Below are 8,515 nucleotides of genomic sequence, written 5' to 3'. Positions count from 1 at the left end.
GTGTGTCCCATCCACTGTGTGTCCCATCCACTGCGTGTCCCATCCACTGTGTGTCCCATCCACTGTGTGTCCCATCCACTGCGTGTCCCATCCACTGTGTGCCCCATCCACTGCGTGTCCCATCCACTGCGTGTCCCATCCACTGTGTGCCCCATCCACTGCGTGTCCCATCCACTGTGTGTCCCATCCACTGCGTGTCCCATCCACTGTGTGTCCCATCCACTGCGTGTCCCATCCACTGTGTGTCCCATCCACTGTGTGCCCCATCCACTGCGTGTCCCATCCACTGTGTGCCCCATCCACTGCGTGTCCCATCCACTGCGTGTCCCATCCACCGCGTGTCCCATCCACCGCGTGTCCCATCCACTGCGTGTCCCATCCACTGCGTGTGCCATCCACTGCGTGTCCCATCCACTGCGTGTGCCATCCACTGTGTGCCCCATCCACTGCGTGTCCCATCCACTGCGTGTCCCATCCACTGTGTGCCCCATCCACTGCGTGTGCCATCCACTGCGTGTCCCATCCACTGCGTGTGCCATCCACCGCGTGTCCCATCCACTGCGTGTCCCATCCACTGTGTGCCCCATCCACTGCGTGTCCCATCGACTGTGTGTCCCATCCACTGCGTGTCCCATCCACTGTGTGTCCCATCCACTGTGTGTCCCATCCACTGTGTGTCCCATCCACTGCGTGTCCCATCCACTGAGTGTCCCATCCACTGTGTGTCCCATCCACTGCGTGTCCCATCCACTGTGTGTCCCATCCACTGTGTGTCCCATCCACTGCGTGTCCCATCCACTGTGTGTCCCATCCACTGCGTGCCCCATCCACTGCGTGACCCATCCACTGTGTGTCCCATCCACTGCGTGTCCCATCCACTGCGTGTCCCATCCACTGTGTCTCCCATCCACTGCGTGTCCCATCCACTGTGTGTGCCATCCACTGTGTGCCCCATCCACTGCGTGACCCATCCACTGCGTGTCCCATCCACTGCGTGTCCCATCCACTGTGTGCCATCCACTGCGTGTCCCATCCACTGCGTGTCCCATCCACTGCGTGTGCCATCCACTGCGTGTCCCATCCACTGCGTGTCCCATCCACTGTGTGTCCCATGCAGCTTTGACGCCGAGTCGAAATTTCTCTCACGCCATCGACAGAGCGGCCATTGTCGAAACACCCTTGGGAACTGTGAGAGCCAGGCGGACTCCCACACGGCTTCTGCACCACGAGTCCATTCCATTCCTTTCACTTTGTGTTCCTCCTGGCTCCACACTCAAGGCTGTCCCTTCGCCAGGTCGTCCGCTGCACTGTGGAGTTGGAGGCCCAGTTGCTGCACTACCGGCCTGCAACCTCAGTTGATGTAACCCCATAAACTGGTAGAAACGGGTGGGACCTTGGCCCTCACCAAACCTGCACAAGATTATCCTAACTTTGCTCTCGCCAGTAGTGGTAGAGAAGCAAACATCCTGTCATATCACAGACATGACTGCGTATTCGAACTCTTTCGAAGCACCTCCCCATCCCGTGGCACTTTGCCCTCCCTCACTCCGGCAAAAGCTGGAAATTTGTGTTTCAGAATAAACTCTCTGAGTTACTAGGACGCCGCTCTCTTGTCGCACTCTTGTTTTCCCAATCCTCTAATGACTAAATACAGGAGATTCCTCGTTACAAACCGCTAAATGCCGACTTTGAGCAGGCACTGGAGATATTGAATGATGTCATCAGCAAACAAGAAACCGTCCAGCCCGACTTCTTCCAAATAATTTTGGTGACTTCAATCAGTCTTTAAAATCATTGACGCAAACTTCAATCAGGCTTGTTTGAAGAAATCTCTGCCCAATTATCTTCGCAATGTAACTTGCAGCTCCGAGCGTCACAACGCACTCGGCCATTGCTACACTACCATTAGGGATGCCGAATTTTCCTAAACCACATTTCGGGACATCGGATCACTTGGCTGTACATCTCCTCCCTGTGCTCAGGAAGAAGCCAAACAGCAGAGCTTCAGAGATTAGTCAACAAAAGGTGGTCGTGGGAGGTGGAGGGCGGATATAGGATTGTGTCCAGACGGCGAACCTGGCCCTGCTGGGGACTCATTAGAAGGTCTGAATGATCATCGCCGTGGTTGTCACGGACTTTATAAAAACAGTCCGAGACGAGCGTTTCCCCATTAAGTCAGTCAGAGTCTTCTCCAGTCGGAATCGCTGGCTGACCCATGAGTTCCGCCATCTGCTGAGGGCCGAACCTGAATCACTGACCAATGCTCGGCAGCTGTGGCAGGGGTTGCATGCTGTCACTTCCTACACTGTGAAGACAAGCGACTCAGGTGTAAACAAGGCATTGCCTCCAGGTGATTCCAATGGCCTCTAAGCTCTCTTTGACCGTCAAGACATGGAGGAACCTTCCAGAACTCCCAAAGCCCCCGATGACCCTGTGATTCCTGTCTCATGGCCGACATGACAGCATCGTTCAGAAGGGTGAACGGACGGTGAGCATCGGGCCCAGACTGAGTACTAATGACCTGAGCTGATCAACGGTCTGGGGTTTTCACCGATATCTTTAACGCCTCGCTTAGGGAATCTGAAGCAACTACGTGGTTCAAGCAGACTTTAATTGTACCGGCGCTTAAAGAGAAAGTAGTCATCGGCCTCAGGGACTATCGTCCAGCAGCTCTTACATCCACAGGGATAAAACGTTTTGAGAGATCGGTGATGAAGTATATCAACTTCTGCAGGAGAAGCGACTTCTCCAGTTTACCTGCGGTCGCAACTGGTCCACAGCAGACGCAATTTCATTGGCTCCTCACTCAACCCTGGAACATCGGGACAGGGAAGACGCATACATCAGGATGTTCTTCATCGACTACAGCTCGGCATCCAATGCTGTCATCCCACAGATCTAGTCAATAAGATTCAGGACCTTATCCTTAATACCTCCTTGTGCAATTGGATCTTCGCGTTCCTATTCTGCTGTCCCCAGTCAGCTCAGATTCGCTAAAACATCTCTTCCACAAACTGCATCGACACAGGTGTGCCGCAGGGTTGTGTGCTTCGCCCTGCTCTACCTACGTTATATTGATTCCTGCGGCGAAGCACAGCTTCAATGCTATGTTTAATTCTACTGTATGCACCACTGCCGTTTAGCGAATCACAGGCCTTGATAAATCAGTGTATAGGAGAAAGATTGAAAATCTGTCCGAGGAGTGCCACAACTCCTCACACATTGTCAGCAAGAAGGTGGGGCTGATTAGTGACTTCAGGAACAGGGAACCGGAGATCCATGAGTTCGTATTCTTCGGAGGATCAGAGGTGGTGAGGGCCATCAGATTTAATGTCCTATTTTCATTTAGGAGGATCTGTTCTGAGTCCAGCACGTAAATGCAGTTTAGGGGCTAAGAACAGCAGTGCCTCCATTTCCTCAAAAGTTATCGAAGAATACTTGAAACTTTGTCAAACTTCCATAGATGTGTGACTCGAAGTATCACACTGATGCTTTTGAACATAACATCCTACACCAATAGTGGATATGGTGCAGTGCATTGCAGGTAAAGCCTTCCCCACCATTTAACAAATCTGCACAGAGCGCTGTCGCAGGAAAGCAGCGTCCATCATTAAGTAACCACACCATCAATGCAATTCACTCTGCTAGCTGCACCCCCATCACGAAGATGGTACAGGAGTCTCAGGACCCTCGCCAACAGGTCAGGGACAGTGATTACCCCTATCAACCATCAGGAAGAAGGTACAGGAACCTCAGGATCCTCCCAACTCTTAAGGAACAGTAATACCACTTTCAACCATCATGCTGTGAAGTACAGAAGATATATTCAGTCAACGTCCCTCGCCCCATCTCTGAATTGTTTCGAGAATCTACGGACTAACTTTCAGGAACTTTTTGTTCGATGTCATTAACATTTATTGGGTATTTTTTGTTATCTCTCAGTTCAAAACCTGAGGTGCGGGCATCGGCAGGCACACTCACATCTCAACTGTTAGAAACTGTCGGATTATTCTAGTGGTGTTTACTCTTGGCTTTCTGAAGATTTACATAATTATTGCGGTGTTGGCATAGTTGTTTAAATCTATTGTGTAGTGATTGCTGCAGATATTATTATTATTAGGAAAATGTATGCCCTCTTCCCGTTCCATATTCTTTAATATTATCTTTCAATTTCCCATGTCCGGTATTTTTTCACTTAGTGATTTCTGTATGTTTTATGTGTTTGCAATGGCTATATTCCTTAAGTAGTTTGTTTTTGCTTGTTTATACTGTAATGTAATATCCCAACTAAAAGTATAGCTCGGCCTATCTTTAATACCGGATCATTTCTAATATAATTTGTCGGACTCTGACAGTAAACCGTGATCACGCTTGTATTTATAGCAAGGCTGTGAGTCTTTCATGGGTTTATATTTTAAACCAAAATGTTGTTGTCCGTCCCAATAATTTGATGTTCGTTCGTTGATTATGCTTGTGTAATTAATCAGATTGAGTTAAACTGCTGCAAGATCTGTAATGTGTCGAGTTGTTTTTGGTTTCTTTTGGCATCTTCTGCATTTACCGTCTTGCATGTATTGGTCTTTTTTACTTATATTTGATAATGTTTTTGAGTTAACCTCCTGGGCCGGGATTGCAACAAGGAGCCTCTCTGTTTCATGGACGGGTCTACAACTCTGAGCAAAGCGTTCGGCGCTGCCATACCGACTCTAGACTGCTCACATCGTGGGATGTCTTCCATGGGGTTCTTGCTTTTCCATTGGTTTGATTTTACTCAGGTTGAATTATTTGTCATTTTCTTGGGTTGTGCTTCCATTTAAATTTAGTGGCGTGTACTTTTTATCAGAAATGCGCATCGTCCCGCGGAGTGCTGAATCCGATTTCGTTGTTGAAATTATATTATTAGAAGTTTTAGATCACTGATATGTGAATTTTTATGCCTATTAATCCTCAACCTCCTCTGTCAGAGGTTACGGCTGTCAGCACTGTGCAGTACGTTATTGGCTGCCGGTAACAGATAGGATAATTTTGTCTGTACTCTCAGCTTGGTCATTAGCATTCTGTGGAGTCTCCACATCGGTGATGTTGCAATTAACGGAACGTTGTGCAACCGTTGTTGAAGTGAGCCTATTTGTATCAGCTCTTCACGGGTTGGGTTGACATCTTCAATGATTTTTGTATAGCATTGTTCTGTTCTTTACGTTGGTTTCTTTCCAGCTCTTGTGCAATTTCATGTTGTTTCTGGTTTAACATGTCTATAGGGATTATATGATAGTGTTTTTTTTTAATTTTCACTATTCGCGGATCTGCTATTCCTTGTGCATTTACTTGTATAAAGGGAGATTGCGCTGTACACTGTTGATGAAGTTTGCCCTGTGTACTGTCATGTCAGTCTCAAGTATCGTTACTCAGTAATGAATGGAGATTATAAATGTGTATACTTGAAATGAAACGACGGAAAAGGCAAACAACCAAACACATTTAAAATGCCCACTTCAATCGTGTCTGCCTTTTCTGAACGACTCGTGTGTTCTCAGTTGTCAGTGGACTACTTGTCTGAGAAACAACTGCTGCAGTTGTATTCTGCAGTGTTCGTGGCCTACATTGAAGGCAGGGTGTATCATTTCGGGTGTCCCGGTGACAAGCCGCCCATTCAGCAGCGCAGACCTATCTGTTCGCCGACTGTCACGCCCAGCGCCAGTTCCAGCCATGTCCTGGCAAACCCCTGTGCCGCTTTTCTAATGCTCTGCTCATTACAGTGTCGGGTGCCGTATGGTCATGCACTTCGGTAGAAGAAATTAAAGAGTTAACTATTTTCTAAACGGAGAGAAAATACAGAAAAGAAAACACAGATGCAAAGTGATTTGGAGGTCTTGTGCAGGATTCCCCAGAGATTGTTTTGCAGGTGGAGCCTGTGCTGAGGAAGGCAACTGTACAACCATATCTACATCGGTGGTGCGCAAGTGGAACAGCTCAAAAGCTTTAAGTTACTCGGGGTGAATATCACAAAAGACATGACTTGGTCTAGCCAAGCAGAGTCCCCTGCCAAGAAGGCCCACCAGCGTCTTTACTTCCTGAGAAAGTTGAAGTAATTTGGCCTGTCCCCTAAAACCCTCACTAATTATTATAGGTGCACCTTAGAAAGCATTCTTCTAGGGTGCATCACAACCTGGTATAGAAGTTGTCCTGTCCAAGTCCGGAAGAAGCTGCAGAAGATAGCGAACATAGCCCAGCACATCACGCAAACCAATCTTCCATCCTGAGACTCACTTTACATCACACGCTGTCGGAACAGTGCTGCTAGGATAATCAAGGACACGACCCACCCAGCCAACACACTTTTTGTCCCACTTCCCTCAGGGAGAATGTTCAGGAGCTTGAAGATTCGTACAGCCAGATTTGGGAACAGCTTCTTTCCAACCGTGATAAGATTGCCAAACAGATCCTCACCCGGATCTGGGCCGTACCTTCCAAATATCCGGACCCGACTTGCACTACCTTACTTTCCCTTTTCTATTTTCTAATTATGATTTATAATTTAAATTTGTTATTATATTTATTTCGATTTGTACTTCAGGGAGCCCGAAGCGCAGAAACAAATATCACTGTGATGATTGTGCGCTCTAGTTTCAATTGTTTTGTGACAATAAAGTATAAATTTAAAGTTAAAGTGCGATGCTCACATTGCTCAAGTGGACTAAAAATTAAAAGCAAGTGTGTGATGTTGAGATTTTATAAAGCAAGTGTGAGAGCTCACTTTGACTGCTGTGAGCACTTTTAGGGCACTTATTTTAGAAAGGACGCTCTGAAACTGGAGAGGATTCAAAGGACAGTTACGAAAATGATTCCAGTACTTATCGGTTTGTCTTATGAAGAGTGGTCCATGGCTCTGGGCCTGTATTGACGGCGATTAAGAAGGATGAGGGGTGAACTCTATGAAACCTGTCGAATGTAAAAAGACGTTGATGGATGTGAAGAGGATGTTTTCTTTGGTGGGAGAGTATAAGAGCAGAGAAAACAACCTCAGAATAGAGGGATGTCCTTTTAGAACGGAGATGAGGAGGAATTTATTCAGCCAGAGAGTGGTGAATCTGTGGAATTCATTGCCACAGGCAGCTGTGGAGGCCGTCTTCATGTATATTTAAGATCAAGTGTGACAGATTATCCATTGTTCAGGGCGTGAAGGAATACGGGAGTGGGGGTGGGTGGGAGGGTAGGCAAGAGATGGATCAGTAATTATGAAATGACGGAGCGCCATTGATGGGCCAAGTTGCCCAATCCTGTTCATATCTTATGGTCTTATGATCTATTCCGTGGACATTTTCCCATTTCTGAAGTGAAGGGTTGTTCCCTACAGCCATACTTTGGCTTTAGATGTCCTTTAACTTGAGAATGAATGCTGACCAAAGCCAAAGTGATATTTTATTTCCCACTTGTCCTTCATATCTGCAGACCGTTCCGTTATCCGCCGTGGGTACGCATATTAATATTATATTTATTTTTTTCCTCGGCTCAAGCGTGTGGAACATGAGGGACAGGGAAAGCCAAGCACAGAAATTTCTCAATTGCCGGGAACTTTCAGATTACTCTGTTGGTGGTGACTCTTGCGGCTTTCCGGAGATTTACGGAAATATTGCTCTGTGGGTCGAATTGTTGAATGTTATTGTGAGGTGAAGGTGTGATAATACCAGTTGTGGATGTTGCTATTGGATCAATGTACACCCTGTTCATGGCCCACAGCCTTTCAAATTCCTCTTCCTGCAGCATGTTTCTGGTGTTTGTCGCTTACTAATTTCCGTATGTTATGTACGTTTGGAACGGCTACATCTTTCACGTCAGTTGCTCCTGCTTTTTGATCCTGTATTATTACAGTATTTCTGGACATTTTACTATTGATCATCCTGTCTGTAATTACAGATTGGTCGTAATATAATGTGTGGTACTCTGAAGCTAAAACTGGATCAAGAGGTTGTATTATCAAGTAGGATTTTGATAAAAGATGTTTACCATCTGAATGTGTCTATAAAAGTTACACTGCCGCATGATCCTGTAATCTCTTCGATTGTTTCTCTTGGCATTTTCTGCATTTAGCTCGTGAAATCTGGTCTTTTAAAGCACATTTGTGATGGTTATTTTGTGTTATTTTGTCCTGTATTCTCCATATTTCCCCCTGCCCCCTTCCCCACCCGCGACCGGTTTCACGTATCACCTTGTGATTCTCTCTCCTCTCCTCCACCTTTTCAATCTACTCCTGATCTTATTTATTCAACAGAGGTGCCGAAATGTTGACTGTACATTTTTTTTTGTCCACAGATGTTCGCCGGTCTGCAGAGTTCCTGCAGCATTTGGTGTGTTTTGCTCAGATTTACAGCACCTGCAGATTTTCTCTTGTCCGACACTTTCCATTTGTTGCACGGCCGCTTTTTGACAATATGCATATTATACTAGGAGAACTCGAATATTCATCAGATGTGATTCACCTGCCATTACACCACGTCACCGGATGCTTCCACTTTAT

This window comes from Hemitrygon akajei, unplaced genomic scaffold (genome assembly GCF_048418815.1).
Source record: "Hemitrygon akajei unplaced genomic scaffold, sHemAka1.3 Scf000113, whole genome shotgun sequence".
NCBI classification, from domain to species: domain Eukaryota; kingdom Metazoa; phylum Chordata; class Chondrichthyes; order Myliobatiformes; family Dasyatidae; genus Hemitrygon; species Hemitrygon akajei.
This window is presented reverse-complemented; position numbering follows the sequence as displayed.